Below are 16,186 nucleotides of genomic sequence, written 5' to 3'. Positions count from 1 at the left end.
TATTTCTTTTATTGAAAACAAAATTATCCGTTTGAAAACATCGCCTATCAGAATAACATGTAGTAAGCAGCTGCAAACTTTTTAACCGGAACTAGAGTAGGTGCCGAGCTCGAGATTGTTATTGTTTACATTTCTATTAAAAAACACCATCCATAAAAAAAGGTAGAAAAAAAAAGTTGTTTTGTTCGAAATACGCTAAGTTCAAATTATGTATAAACCTAACATAAGTAATGCCTCAATATTAAAAAGTGAGAACCAATTTGTTTGAAATATCCATATATTTTAGGAATAATTTATTAAATTTTTTCTTCAGAAAAGGATTTATTTAGTTGAAAACACGCTGATATCATAGTGATATCGTACTAAGTGCTGCTCTTACATTAGGCTAGCCAATTTACAATTTATTTATGATTTTTTGCAAAGCGGAATTTATTTTAAATTGGTTCCACATTACAAATTAAAAGAGAATTTTATTGAAAATAATTATGCACGAAAAGAAATAATTAGAGAACATTTTGAGAAATGTCTTGTTTTGTCCAAATACTATAAGCTCAAATTAGACATATCATATCGCCAAATTTAGGGTAAATAATTTACGATTTTTTCAATTTAGAAAGCAGTACTTTTATGAAACTATTTCGGTATTGCAAAGTCAGCTTCAATTTTACTGGAAAATTCACATATGGCATGAAATTATTAGAGAAAATTTAAAAAAAAAAGAGACTATTTAATTGCCTAAAACACGCTAAGCTAAAATTATGTATATTGATGAAATATGCAAGTGTAAAAAATTAGCGAATATTTATAACTTTTTGAATATATTATAGTTTAGATTTTAAACTAAAAGTTGTTTTTTTGAGTTATTACTATGATTATAAAAATATCCTTAATTGCGAATTTGATTATTTGGAAATTCTAATTAATATTTGTCTTTTAAATATATATCTTTACAAAGAAGAACATACTTTTATTCAAATTGTGGGAAAACCAGAAGAATCTAATTTTTCAACTCTCTTAGTTAACTTATTTTTATATGATGAAAAAATTATTCTCTTAATATTAAAATTGTTATTAGATTTATTGAAGATTTAATTATCTTTAATTTTCAAAATTGCACAATTCTGCTAAATAGTATTTACCCCGAGGAATTAATCTTACTTCGTCAACATGACGATAATATTAGTTTTAATTTTAGTTTTTTGGATTTAGGTATTAAAAGAGACGAAAATATCTGCATTGTTGATTTATAGGATAAGAGAAATGATTTTAAATTTAACATAAATAAACTAATTACTTGGAATTTTAATGTTTATAAAAAAATTTATTTAAATTCCATTTTTAATCAAATGAATAGAATCAAAAGAATCTGAAATTTTTTTTTTTTATCCAAGAAACAAATAGACAGTTTCTTTCAAAATTTGATTAAAAACAATGGATACCCAACTAATGTTATTAAGTTCTATATAAAATCATTGAGTTAATTGGGTATTATATTAAAAAAGCACAATTACTTCCACTTACTAGGAATAACATTTACCTTTTAGTTTAATTAATAAACTGAGTTTTAAATATGTTTACTAAATTCATAAACTTCGGTAAAACAATAATATAAATTATTTCCAAAGGAACTAGACTAATACAATTCCAACCTGGCGAGTAGCGACTTATAAACAAGACACTTCGTTTGATGCTTTTACTTGTTGATAAAAATCAGGTTCACAGAAAATGCTGTTTACTAGTTAAATTTCGTAGGAATAACACGATCTGTGACGTAAGCTATAGTATACCCAATTGTAAGTAATTGTTTTTAATTAATTTTCTAAAAAGCTTCTTTGTTGACTAAGTTTATATTCTTACCGTGTGCAAATCCAATTCGGGCAAATCCGTCGATAAAAATCTTCAAAACAATTTTATAAATTTTTTTTAATAAATCTTAATCATCATCATCATATCTGGCCAGACAGCCCAGGGTGGGCCAGTGAATTCCTTTGAATTCGAATCCACTTCTCTCTATTTTTGACACTTGTTCGCCAGTGTTGTGACACTNACGATCTGTGACGTAAGCATTAGTATACCCAATTGTAAGTAATTGTTTTTAATTAATTTTCTAAAAAGCTTCTTTGTTGACTAAATTTATATTCTTACCGTGTGCAAATCCAATTCGGGCAAATCCGTCGATAAAAATCTTCAAAACAATTTTATAATTTTTTTTTAATAAATCGTAATCATCATCATCATATCTGGCTAGACAGCCCAGCGTGGGCCAGTGCCTTCCTTTGAATTCGAATCCACTTCTCTCTACTTTTGACACTTGTTCGCCTGTTTTTCTCCTATAGAGTAAGGAAATCATTCTCAACTAAATCCAGTCATCTCAGCCTGGGTCTACCTCTTTTCCTGTTCGTTAGGGGTTTGTGTAATAGGATTTTCTTTAAATTTGAGTCATCATTCCTTCTGAAAATGTGAGCTGCCCAGTTCATTCGATTTATTTTTTATGAATTTCTCAATATCTGGCTCTCTCTAGATTTTATACAATTCAGTATTATATCGTCTTCTCCAGGAATTATTTATTTTTATCCCACCAAGGATGGCCTTCAAAACTTTTCTCTCAAAAATGGCAATTTTATTTTCACCAGCTTGAGTTAGGTTCCAGGTCTCAGATCCATAGGTAAGTATTGGCCTAATTAATGTTTTATAGAGTAAAAGTTTTGTATTTTTTGATAAAAGAGAGGATTTGAAAAAACGTTTTAAACCATAAAAAGCTTTATTTGAACAAATTAGACGACTCCGAATCTCATTGTCTATGTTATTGTCGGCAGTAACTATTGAACCAAGGTAAGTAAAATTCTGAACAGTCTGAAATCTGTGTGGGAGCCAATCTCCAGATAGGATTCACTAGAATTTAATTTAGTAAGTACAGGCATGCATTTGGTCTTATTGGTATTAATGGTTAGTCCCATATCCCTAGCAGCAAGCTCCAAAGAAAGGACAGCTTCTTTTAATGCAGGAACAGTTCTTGCAATAATGCCTAAATCATCTGCATACGCCAATATTTGAATAGATTTTGAAAATATGTTGCCTCTGATATTGAATAAATGTTAATAATTTCTTTAAAATCATTAAAATGGTATAATTAAAAATCAACCTTATTAATTATAAACTCTAAATTATTTTGCATAATATTGTCTTGCATACATCCATTTTCGGGCCAATATAAGGTAACTAACGAATAAAGCGCATTTCAGTTATGCAGTAAGAACGTGCCATAAGAAGATGACTCTTCCCTCTATTTACGCTTCTATTTTCATATTTTGTAATCTGGCAAACTTGTTACGAAAATATTTTAAATTATTTTTGATGGATACCGGTATGTGTAAGTTCATCTGAATTCACTACTCACTTTATATATTACCTTTTGTATTTTTTATGTATTTTACTTTAAAATTTTTTGCTTAATTTGTTTTATTTCGTAATTTTTACTTAATTTGTTTTATTTTGGTTACAATTTTCTTTGGTGCTGCTCACAATTATTGTATTGATATATTTTGCTTTGGCTATATTAATACAATATTAGAAAGCATCCATTTTGCATATATAAAGATATAATCGTGCGAGCTGATGACGAGATTATATCATTTCATTATTTTTGTTTTATCGCTTTTAAATTTTTCCTCTTCTTTTGTTTTTTCCTCTTTTTTTAAAAAAAATAGAAATGATTTTTTTAATTATTTGGAAATATTATATTCTAAAAACCTTTCTTCTTATTTTCCCCGTGCTTTCTCAGTATTTTATTAAATCAGGGATTTATTTTATTTCAGAAATAAAGTCACTTTCGCGCAAATTTATTATTGCTCACTTTTCGAATTCAACAAATACATGAATTTTAAATAAGTTCAGCAAGTTTTATATTTATAAGTAATTTTTTATTTGCTTATTATTATGATTATTTTTTAACTATTGAAACTACGTTTTTATTCAAAAACGTGATTCTCCAGATAATTTCACTTCTATTTAGTATTCGACTAAATGTAGCCTGATTAGCAGAATTACTTATTATTCGATACGTGAGATAGTGAATAATTATGTCTTCATCTTAGCTATGAATTAGTTAATTATTTTTATATTTATTTATAAAATGAATCGTCTTTTATCTATATATATATTTCTCTTACACGGCGACAAAAAAAATGCCTCATTACAACTCCCCAAATGGCAACGCTGGAAAATCGACCAATGATTGCAGCTAAAAATGTCACATGCCACATCTAGCTGAGATGGCTCAACATATAGCGCTTTTAAAAACGGAAACTGAAATAACCAGAGAGAGCATAAGCTAGGCAGAAGTGAGTAGTCTTTGTCGATAGATCTCTATTTTAGTATTTTGTCGAAAGCGCTTTTTTTCACGAATTTATATATTACGAATTTATTTGACGATTTTTGATTTATATCACGAATTTATTTGTTTTACTAGAATTTATTTGTTTATGCAGGTTTTTCCATTGCAATTCACTTATTTCAATTTTTAATAGACTTAATTATAGCCAAAATTTTAACCTTTTTAAAGAGATATCAGTTTTAGAAATTTTATCTTAAGATTTTATACTATAGCACATTTCTAATAGGTTTAACGAATTACATGTCATTTATTTGAATTCAAATTTATTTTAATGACTTAGTATTTACTAAAAAGATGTAATTTCTTTTTTTAAAATAAGTTGTTACATGGATTTGAATGATTGCTTTGAATTCTTAGAATTTTGTGCATTTGCAATGTACCTAAGTTATTAGCGAGGGAAGCGAGCTTCGTTTGCGAAGAAAACCATATAAGATTGCGTAGCAATTTTCGGGGGTTGGCGAGCGTTAGCGAGCAAGGGGCTCAGCCCACTAGTTTTATTTATTGACTAAAATAAACTCTCCCGCTATAACCCATTGTCGTACTAGAAGGATCAAGGAGGTTAGGGCCCCACAATTTCGTGACTAACGGCCTAATGGTGACAGTGCGGTCACCACTACGTATTTATTTCCCGAATAAGCTATTACACATTTTATTATATTTTATAACCGTCGTTGAACAATTTTGAGGGTACTACTACCAATGTTTAAATTCGTAGCCTTATAATTTTGAACCCAGTCCAGAAGACAAGGGAACTTTTAGATCATGCATCGAGAGAAATTTGCTATCGTCTAGAGTTTTTTGGTAGAACTAACCCCCATTTGAGTTACTCGGAGAGCAAAACCATGGAACTGAAACTCTCCACGGTTAGTCTGACGGTAAAGGGACTCTAACCAGTGATCGGTCTACCACTGTAGATATTTTACGTCAGCATTGTGATCGGTGCCAACCGGGTGCAGAATTCGTAACGACTAGCCATCGCTGGGATTCTAATCTACGTCAGCTCATTGAGAGGTGAGCGCTCTATCCCCTGAGCCACCACGACTTGCTTCTACACATTGATCATAATCTGCTTGGGCTGAGAGCATCCTCTATAGATTGAAAACTAGTTCTTCACATAAAGAGTTCAGTGCTATAACCACTAAGCCATCGTGGCTTGTTGACTAAAATAATTAAGCATAAAATTGTCAGATCATTTATATATTAGTGGAAAAATTGAATATTATCAAGAAAATAATTTAATTTTTTTAAAAGCAAATGAATTAAATACTTATTTATGATTCTGTCAAATCAGGAATTTTATTCGGTCGAACGAAAATGTTTTCCTTCTCAAATATACAAAGTTCGCAGCTCTCCTATCTGTATATCGCTAACATAAAGGTCAACACTTTGCGATTTTTTTTTTTATAATTTCCCTAAGTAGTATTTATTTGAATTTGGTTCCATATCAGAAAGTGAGTGTTAATTTGCTTGAAAACACTCATATGTCAAGAAATAATTATAGAAAAAAAAAAGATAAATAATGATGCTAGATAAAGGAAGGGAAAATTTAAAGTAATTATATAAAAACATCATAACGCCACGAAAATAAATTAAAATTAGGGAAACTAGCATTACACTGCTTTTCAGATTTTGATATTCCGTTTTTTACATAAAAAATTCAGTGTTTTAGTTTGTTTTTGAATTTTTAGGGCTTTTCCAATTTCTGTATCTTCAGAACTTTTTTTTTTAATAAATTTATTATTTATGAAACGAAAAAAAAATAATATTAAAAAATAAGACACAAGTTAAAGAAACAAAAAGAAATTTATTTTTTGAAATACAGGATTTGAAGTTACATAGAAGAAACACGTCTAAATTATTTTTAGTTCCAGGAAGGAACTTTCTTATTTTTCTTTATAAAAAAAGGCAATTTAAATTTAAAATTAAAATTTTTTTTTTAAAGATAGCAGCAGTATCTTCATATCTCCACTCGTCCTCCATCAAGAATTCAATATCTCCATTTTATATCTAAAATATAAAAGCATAAAAAATCAAAAAAAAAACAGGTTAAACAAAAATTTAACATAAAGAGATCAAAGAATTTGAATTTTTTTACGAGTTTAAATAATAGAACTGAGTAACAGTTGATAAAACTGGGTAACAGTTTATAAAACAGTTCATTGAAGGGAAATTCCGGCTATCAAATAAACAAAATCAAAGCTTACAATTTTTGTAATTTTTTTCCATAATGTATGCAGGCTGCAGTTATACAAAATGAAGTTAGTCAAGAAATGAGATAATGATAGTTTTTATATGCTGTTTCAGAAGAGTTAGAAGCCTTCGTTGCAAAAAAAAAAATTTTTTTTAATGAGAATCTTTAAGATTATTTACTTATTCCAAATCAATTTTAAATTTGATTTTTATTGATATTCAACTATTTTTTAAAAAGAAGAGTTTTTGAGTGTGTTTCTCTTGTAACTATAGAACTATTTGTACAGTGGTACTGAAATTTGGGCAGTGGTTATTTTAGCTAGCGATTCCTAAAAATCGATAATAAGTTTTGATTTAACGAATTTTTCATAGCTTTATCCATGTGTTTCTTTGTTTATGGATATGCTTTCCGAAATGCGCTTTTATAATGTAAAGCCAATTATAATCAAAGTGGAAAAAAATTCATTTACGTACTAAAGTTATAACTAAATCTGCGAGATTATGAGGAATCTTTATTATCATGTATTGGCTGGGATAAGTTGCAGCATTTGTGGGAAATGTATTTTTTACCTGGTGAGCTGAACTTCTAAAAATGTATTTGTAAAGTTAATAATGAAAAGCCACTGGAAAGAACAACAAAAATTGTTATAAAAATTTTTTAAAAATAGTTTTTTTCTTCACTTTTGCGGTTTTCAGGTTTGTGTATAACTGCATAGTGGTAATTATTACTGATTCATTTACGTAAAAAACAAATTTTGTAAATCGCCGCACTGTATGGTGACGAAATTTCTGGTAAAAAACTAAATTTCTGTTTATCGAAGCCAACATATAGGGCATTTAAATCATTAATTTTGATACTTTTCTTTTCATATGGTAACTGTTTACCTGAAATTCTGGTTTTCAAAATTATAGCTCTTATTCCCACGCATTTGGGGAAAAATTCAAAACTGTAAGACAAATTTAACCAAATAAATAGTTTTTATGCCATGCTCTATGGCAGTGATTCTCAACCACTGTGCCGCGGCACTTTTGTGTACCGCCAAATTCTTAATATGTGCCCCCAAATATTAGAAATGATACAATACAAATTATAATACTTTTTTTTATTATGAGTGAAGTTTAAATTAGAGAAAAGTGTATATATAATATATATTTTTTTATAATTTCTCCACGCTTTAACCACGTGAACATCTTTGTCGGCGATTGTCTTGTCTCTGACAATCTTAAAATAAGTTAAAATAAGATGGAAGTGTTTAAATTGTATATGACGCACAATTTTAAAAAATGTTGTAAGAACTTATCATTAAAGTAAGCTATGCAATTAATAAACAAATTAACAAAGGATAACTAAAAAAACAAATATATAAAACCAAATTAACAAAGGATAACTGACAAAAATTAAGCTAACAATTAATGATTAGCAAAAAAACCAGTTAACAAGAAATCACAAAAAATAACAATTAATAATTATAGAAAACAAGCTAACAATTAATAACTGGCAAAAAATAAATAACTGTTACCTAACTAATAAAAAATTGGTCAAAAGAAATAATTAATCCCTTAATAAATGTGCTTTTGTAGTACATATTATTTTATTTCACATTCAAAATTATTTTCACAAACTATTCAACACAGTGTAAAATAGGTAATTAAGCAACTTTTAATCTAATTTTTTTTCATTGTGTGCCGTCAAATTTCGAAATCGTTAAAAGTGTACCGCCACAAAAAAAAGGTTGAGAATCACTGCTCTATGGTATAATGATAAAATAACCAAATTTTATCACATATTACGAAACTATATTTTATTGTTAATTTTACCAAAATCATTTTTAAAGCGCTTCCGTAGAAGCAACTGAGCTTTTTCGTGTTTCTGTAGAGCCAGCAACACGATAAATTTTATTCTGGTAGTTTTGACTCGAATTTGTTTTCTCTGTAGTGAAACTTTGAAAAAATTATTGATACTTTAGTTTTTTTAAATTAATTTAACTTTTTATATTTTTATTTTCATTTTAATTCATTTATTTCATTTATTCATTCTTTTTATTTCATTTTAATTACCCCGAACAAAGAGAGGCTATTAATAATAAACCTGAAGGCTCATAATTCTCACTTTGGATTAACGTCAAATGTATTGCAGGAAGTTTATTATTATCAATATTATTTCAATTATGCAAGTGGGAATTAAATTACTAATTAAAGTAGTTAAATAATCAGTGCAAAACAGGATTAAATCGAAATTTTTAAAATCAGATTTTTTTTCCACGGGTAAAGTAAATGCTTAAGAAGCATATTAAGGAGTGGTTACAGCGCCCCAATGCTAGTAAAAAAAGTGGATCATGACAATATTCGTCTATTTTTGAGTAGAGCTAGATACTTTGAAATCTTAGATAGTTAAAGTGATACACATTTAGTTTTACAATTGTAGGCTATGACATTTATCGTAAAAAAAAAATTTCAAAGCTAAAGCTAATTAAATATAATAACTTTAAGTTGAGCCACAAGAACATTTTTTTTTTGATGGCCCGGCTTTTTCTAATATGTGCCGGCCTTCGTATAGACGCTTAATGCAATAGTTGCAGTATCGTATTAAAAAATATAAAAATGGAACGGTGTTATTACGTTTAGTCTTGGGTGATTAAAAATAATTTTTCGATAAGATAAAATTAATAATTTAAGTATTATATTTGTACGTACATGAAATGTTTGAGACCGAGTAATGATAAGCCACACTAGTTCTGAAGGTGGCATTTTTTCACAAACTGTTTTTACTATTGTTTCCAGATAGATTGCTCAAGGTGACTCCATTATTCCTACATTTATATTTGTATTACAGATACATTTCATTTCCTATACTTCACTTCAACTCAGACATTGTGATGTGAGGCTGTCAAATTTAACTTCTCATATTTTAAATAAAACTATATTTGTTGAATTGTTTTTTAGTGATTTGTTTAAATCACATGCATCTCATATATAAATTATTTAAATTTTTTCCGAATTTCAATTAGTTAACAAAACTTTACGCATGTATCTTATTACATACATAGACATTGAGGTGTATTTTTACCAAAAAAAAGTGCTCTTAAACGCTTTCCTGAACAATTCGAAAATGCAGCTCGTAATTACATTACTCCAAACCCATCATATTTTACTCTGAATAATATATATGAAAATTTGAGTTTATTTATTTGAAACTAATTAAATCATTATGTAACAGCCTGTATATAATGATTTAACCCTTAATAGGGCGATTTTTTTCTAGTAATGTTATGTGAAAATGTATTTTGGATTGAGATTGGTTTACAGAAATTCATTTAGCTTATTATCTAAAATTAATTCGAATTTTTAAGACGATTTTTTTACTGGAAGGAGGGCGGCATACTAATTTTACCTATGTAATGAATTGTCCATTCACTTCAGTGCTAAAAATAACAAATGTTATAAAAATTCGTTATTTTTAGCATAGAAGTTCAAGTTTATGGACAATTCTTATGGAGTTCAAGGTTATGAAGTACAAGGTTATGGAGTTATGGACAATTCTGTGCTTACAAATAAACTCAATGAGAAATTATCAATGAACGAACGCACTCAATGTTGGTCTCTTTCTTGACCCCACGACGAACTTTACTGTTACCCTCACTTATCTAAATAAAGCCCCTCATTGTCATTGATGAAATAATCGGTGAGAAAATAACTCCCCTTGAACATTTAAAATCTAATGTAGCTTATGGGAAGTATGTTTCCCACAGTTTTATAACGGATTAGATTGCTAAAGATTGTCCTGTTGAAGCAGTTATTGCAAAACTATTTGTTGTGGTTTTAAGCTCATGGAAACGCAGAATTTTGGGGAAAAATGCATTAAAAGTGACTTTTTTATTTAATTTTTTTAAAAAACTGCTAAAGTGAAGCGAAAAGTTATGATTGCGTCGATTTTTATTCCTTCAATGAATCTGAAGATTTGCTGTTGGCCTTTGAGACACGGGGGATGATTTTTGTATGTTCTTATTGTTGTATTTTGTAATGTTTTTATTGTATTGTATTTTGTAATGTGTTGCAATTTTGTAAATACATTAATATAAGTTTTTTAAATTTTAACTGAATTTCAAAATTAATACATACAATTTACAAAAACACTCCATGTCAGTTAAAAAAATTTTTTTTTTCCGATCATTTTCTCTTTAAAAGTCCCTTTAATTATTTCTTTTTATGTCGTCAAACTACTATTTTAAATTAAAAAGATGAACAGATCTAAATAACGTATTATTTTATTATAAAATATTTTGAGATAATCACGATTGTTTAAGAATTTTTTCAGAAACTGATGACTTACAAAAAAATATAGTCGTCATTTTTATACAGTCTTATAAAAGAGTTAATTTTAATAGTTTCCAAATTAGCCTTTTAATTAAACATTTATAAATAGTGCAAAATAAATTTGTAAATACTAACCAATTTACCTGCTAATGGAAATAAAAAACACTATTTATAAAATTTATTAAAATTTAAAAGTAATTTGGATTCATTATCGGATTTATCGCATGTAAATTCAGGATACTAACCTCTTAGAAACAAAATAACACAACAACGCTCCCTTGTAATTATTTCTGAATTAAAAAATCAGTTTTAAATCACAGTTTAGTGACGTTGGTTTTGATGAATTGAATGTGGATGTTAAACTGAAAACAAAAATTGAACCCTAATACCCATCAAACTTGCTATAACTATGATGCCAAGTTGAGCCATTCTATTTTTCAAAATAATCACACTTAAAATTTTTTTTTTAGAGATTCTAATATTATGCATTTATATGGGTGTTTTGAGAATTCAATATAAGGTTTATGTTTTTGAGTTTTTCGTAGTTATTTACTTTAGAAAATGTTTGGTAAGATTTTTTAAAGACATAATTATCACCATAGTTTTTTTGGCAAAACAAATGTTCTATTTAATTTCTCTGAAATTAAACTCACCCATTAAAGCCATTTACCAGTGTCTGTAAGGATAAGCACCATATGCATAGTTATAGGCAAAATGAGGAGCTGCAGCTGCATAGCCAGAGGATGCGTAGTGAGATACACGTGCCCCAGGGGTGTAGGTGTTGTATCCGTAGTTGTAGACAGGAGCTACCTGGCACATGGCACATACAACCATGGCCAAAAGAAGAACAGCGATCTGGAATAAATACATAACATTAGAGAGATAAATGAAGTTAGGAAATTATTATAATTATAAAGAATGTTCCAAAAATTGCCTTTCAGAGTATAATATTATTTTTAATTTAGTACTAGTTATACTGTCTACCGAGGCTACTTGCCCGACACAAGAAATGTGCTAAATTTTGTATTGAGCAAACAAAACAATACTCAGGGATAGTTTTGTGCTTAAAAGTAGTTTGTACCCTATTTAGGGTGTTTTAATAATTTTAAACTATTTAAAAATTTTGCCAATTAGAGTTTGTGTAAATTTTTGCTCTGATGAGTAAATTGCTTAACTTCAAACTTTTCATTCTGGACTGATTGCGTGATAAGGTAATTGTTAAAATATTACCTTTGGTAACCTGTTAATAAGCGATAACTGTTTCTTCTCATTTTTTATTTTGATGGCACAATTTAATGTTCTTGTAAACATAATCTAGAAAATCAAAACTGATAAAAAGGATATTCTTGTTTAAGAGTGGGCTGACATCAAGAAAAAAATAAACCCTCTCAAGCAACAAGTGTTACAAGGTTACTTCTATGTTACTGAGATGACAGATTACGAGTTAGACTGAAAAGTGTAGCTTTCAAAAGTCAAAAGAACAAAAATAAATTTTTTCTCATGTTTCATTTTGAAGTAAACTGAAATTTTTTTTTATAAATTTGCACTGCTAACTTCCTTATGCTTTTATACTTTCTTAAAACTTAATTCAGAAGTTAAAAATTCTTTTGTTATGTTTTTTATTAACGAATATGTAAGAGTGAATACTCGAAAAATTGGCTTGAAATAAATCGGCGGTATGCAAAATGCTATTCTCAACAGCTACAACTGAAATGGTCTTAGCGTGCCTGTCATCCCGTTTTTTATCTTAATTTATTCAGTGTTCTGTTTATCAGTTTTGAAGTTTGTTGTTAGATTTCATTAAAGTCGGTGCAGCATTGAGGTTTTACTTGAAAAACAGTAGAAAAGTTATTTAAACTGTAAAAAAAATTCCGGATCAATTTTACGGTAAAAAGCCCCTGTGTCGGAAAATAACTACAATCCTTGTTTAAAAATAGCAGAACCACTCTATACAGAAAATTACCGCCTCGTATCGACGAAAACTACCATCAAAGATTAACTGATATGGACCTTTAATTCATTTTTTTACCGTAAAATTAATTTTTGCCGGAACATGTAACTAAACAAAACTGACATACGGTAATTTTTAGAGTAATAATTATCGTAAAATCACTGAATCAATCTTGGAAGTTTTTACATTATTTATTATTATTATTTTTGATTGTGGCGCGCTTCTCAAAAGGATTGAATACTATTGTTCTCATGCATTCTTCTAAATATACTTTAAATGTGATAAAATATTTTCACTGTATCTAATATAAATTAAAATTATAGATCATATACCATATTAGCGTAGTGTATTATTGCCATGAACGATGTTAATATAGTTAGTGAACTGATTTTCATTTAAAATTTTATTTTGTCGACTATTATCAAGAAAGATAAATAACTATCAAATTTGAAGCGAAAGTGAAAATATTTAAAAGAAATTTATGGAATATATTTTCGTTTTAAGTTTTAATTTTGAAAAACGTTATAAGAAATTTAAATATGTATTGAAAAAATATTAATTTCAATAAAACTTTTTAAGTAAATATGCGATACCAAATAAAAAATAGCTAAGTCTAAGGTTCAATAGAGATTTTACGGAAAATGAATTAAATCTATTAAAATTGTTAAAGAAATTAATTGATTATTTATTGAATTATTGCATAAAATTTTTAAGATAAAATAACAAGCGAAAATAAATAATTAGTGTTAAAAAATAATAGTAATTCTTAAGAAGCAATAAGTTCTAAAAATTAAGGTAATTTCTTCAAATTTTTTTTGCAAAACTTTTTTAGAAAAAAGCTTCTTTTTATTTAATTGCAATTCATAAAATTTTGTTTAGTTAAGAAATAATAAATAATATTATATTATTCAACATAGCTTAATATTTTAATTTTATGTTTGTCATAAATCAAAACAGTTTATTATAAATAAAATCAACTGGTACTTACAACGGCTTTCATGTTTAAATAGAACGTTTGCTATCTCAAAATAAGCAACGGTAAAACAGTTTATTTTTCAGTGGCTTATATACTATGTTAATGCATAAATTATTTGTTTTAATACAAGTTATAAATAAAGTAAAACTAAGAAAAGGGGGATGCTAACAATTAAACAGATTTGATTGGTTCTTTGGCATTTTTGAATTTTAGACATGAAGTGGAATATACAAGAAAAAAAAATTAAATAGTAACGCCAATCTATTCCCTAAGTGACAAAATCCCATGCAAAGATGCTCTTGAATTTCAAGGTTGTATATATTTTTCCCAACGTAAAAAAAATCAGGTGGATCAATTGGTCCTTTAATTGTTAGAGACCACACCCTTTTACCCTTTTATCAAATCTACCCTTGAACTAAAGAGAATCCTTGAAACCTTGGGAGAGAGAACTCTTTTGTCACTTATCGAATGATATTTATGTAAATATATAATAAATATTAATTATGATAATGTCATAGTTATAAAACAATTTGTAATGAATGTATTTTTATGTCAGAATTAGAAAAGGGATAATGAATATTAACATAAAAAATTTAATATTGATTTATTACACTAAAATTTTCCCGTTTTATATATTTTTTTGCGAGAATTGGTTTTTATCTAATCTGAAATTTATTTCTAGTTTTTAAGGGGATTCAAACATGTCCGTTGCTTTTATTACTGTACTAAAACTTACAGTGGTAGCTGAATAACAATATAATTGGTAAATTTCCATAAGGATCGGTTTCTTCATTCAAAGTAGGGCTATCCGAATTACGGCACACTGTAAAAAATTCCGGATTAAATTACGATACACTCAGGGTACCGGTACTTTTTACGTAAAATCAATTTTTACCAGAACATGCTCTGGAACAAAAATTTGATATACCGTTAATTTTAACAGCAGTAATTAGCGTAAAATCATTCTAATTAAATAAATATTATTGTAAAAATTGCGGTATTATATAAAATTCTTTTTTATCGATATGTGACTTAAATGCATTGTATCCTGATAGTATCCATTGATAACAACTCTTGCTGCTTTTTGAGTCAGTTTTTTTTTCCTTTTCGGTATTATGACAATTGAATTGGATAGCTGCACTTCAGGAAGAAGAGGATCACAGATACCCACACATGTGACCTGTGACGCCTGATCATTATCGGCAAAATGACGCTAAAAGTTAGGTTAAGTTTCTCCCCATAAGTTGCAATGTTAATTAACGTGAAATTAATTAAATACAGATTATTTGTTTATGTATTTTATTGTTACTGTGAAACATTTTTGTTTTGCGTACCTGGCAACTTCGATGCTTAATTAGTTTGTTTATGTTCTGCGTGGCTTCATGCCTATCTTTGTGCTATGTAAGAAATACATAGAGAAAGAATTGAAATCCTTGTGAAAGAATCTTTGTGTAAGAATATAGAATGTGTCACTTAAGAGAATGTATACTTGACGAGCTAGGCTTACTCGAAATAGGAAATAACAGTTGCTAACGTAAACAAATACCACGGTCCAACAACCAGTCAGGTTCGAGATACCCACTCAACGTCACTTGTAGGTATCCCATTGATAATTGTTACCATAATTATTTTGAAATTTCGTCAGAACTTTATCAAATAATTATGGTAGACAGGTGTTATTAAATTGAAGTTTCAAAATCGCTTTAAATTCCTCCACATTCTACAAGTGAGAAGTAGCTTGAACAAAAAGTTTTGCTCAATTATAAAAAAAAATTTTAAAATATTTTTTAAAAATATTATGCATACCTGTCTTTTATATACATATTCTACATTATTTGAAGTTATAAAAAAATATTGATTCCAGTGGTAGTGAACTAAAACAAAAACGCTAAAGCAAATGGAATTTTTATAAAACTCTTACCAAAACGTGGGAACATGATTATTTGCTTATTTTGTTTATTTGATTTTTAATGTATCTATTCACATTACTAATGTAATGCTGAGGACAAATCTTTAATTTCAATTCAGTAAAATAGTATTACACTATCTTTGATAACGCTGTGAAAATTACTTTCTGAAAACTCGGAAATTCCGTTGCAGCTGGAAAGTACGTATATATTTGATCATAAGTGTTATTTCTCAAAGCGTTTGCGTTAGCGTTAATAGGGAACCGTAACGTTACGCAAAAACTCTCTAATAATGTGCCGAGATATTTTAACTAAAATATTAACTTATTTGTATAGCGGAAAGTATCATCATCATAGGTAAATCGTGGCATTTATTAATTCGGAAGCCAATCAGATATGATACACACACGTGACGTCGCTTACAGGTATTCAATTAAATCTGATTTAATTCTCAT

General features: G+C 28.2%; 1 long non-coding RNA gene across 1 annotated transcript; it reads right to left on the bottom strand.

Moving 5' to 3' along the window:
- Nucleotides 1-6,177: 6,177 nt before the first annotated feature.
- Nucleotides 6,178-14,093, bottom strand: LOC107437689 (uncharacterized). The gene is made up of 3 exons (XR_006225584.2): nucleotides 13,837-14,093; nucleotides 11,551-11,752; nucleotides 6,178-6,400 (listed from the first exon to the last, which is right to left on the bottom strand). It is a non-coding gene; the product is annotated as an uncharacterized lncRNA (long non-coding RNA).
- Between the last annotated feature and the right edge of the window lie 2,093 nt (nucleotides 14,094-16,186).

The sequence above is a fragment of the Parasteatoda tepidariorum genome, chromosome 10, assembly GCF_043381705.1.
Source record: "Parasteatoda tepidariorum isolate YZ-2023 chromosome 10, CAS_Ptep_4.0, whole genome shotgun sequence".
NCBI lineage: Eukaryota > Metazoa > Arthropoda > Arachnida > Araneae > Theridiidae > Parasteatoda > Parasteatoda tepidariorum.
The sequence above is the reverse complement of the archived record's forward strand: the minus strand, read 5'-3'. Positions and strand labels throughout refer to the sequence as shown.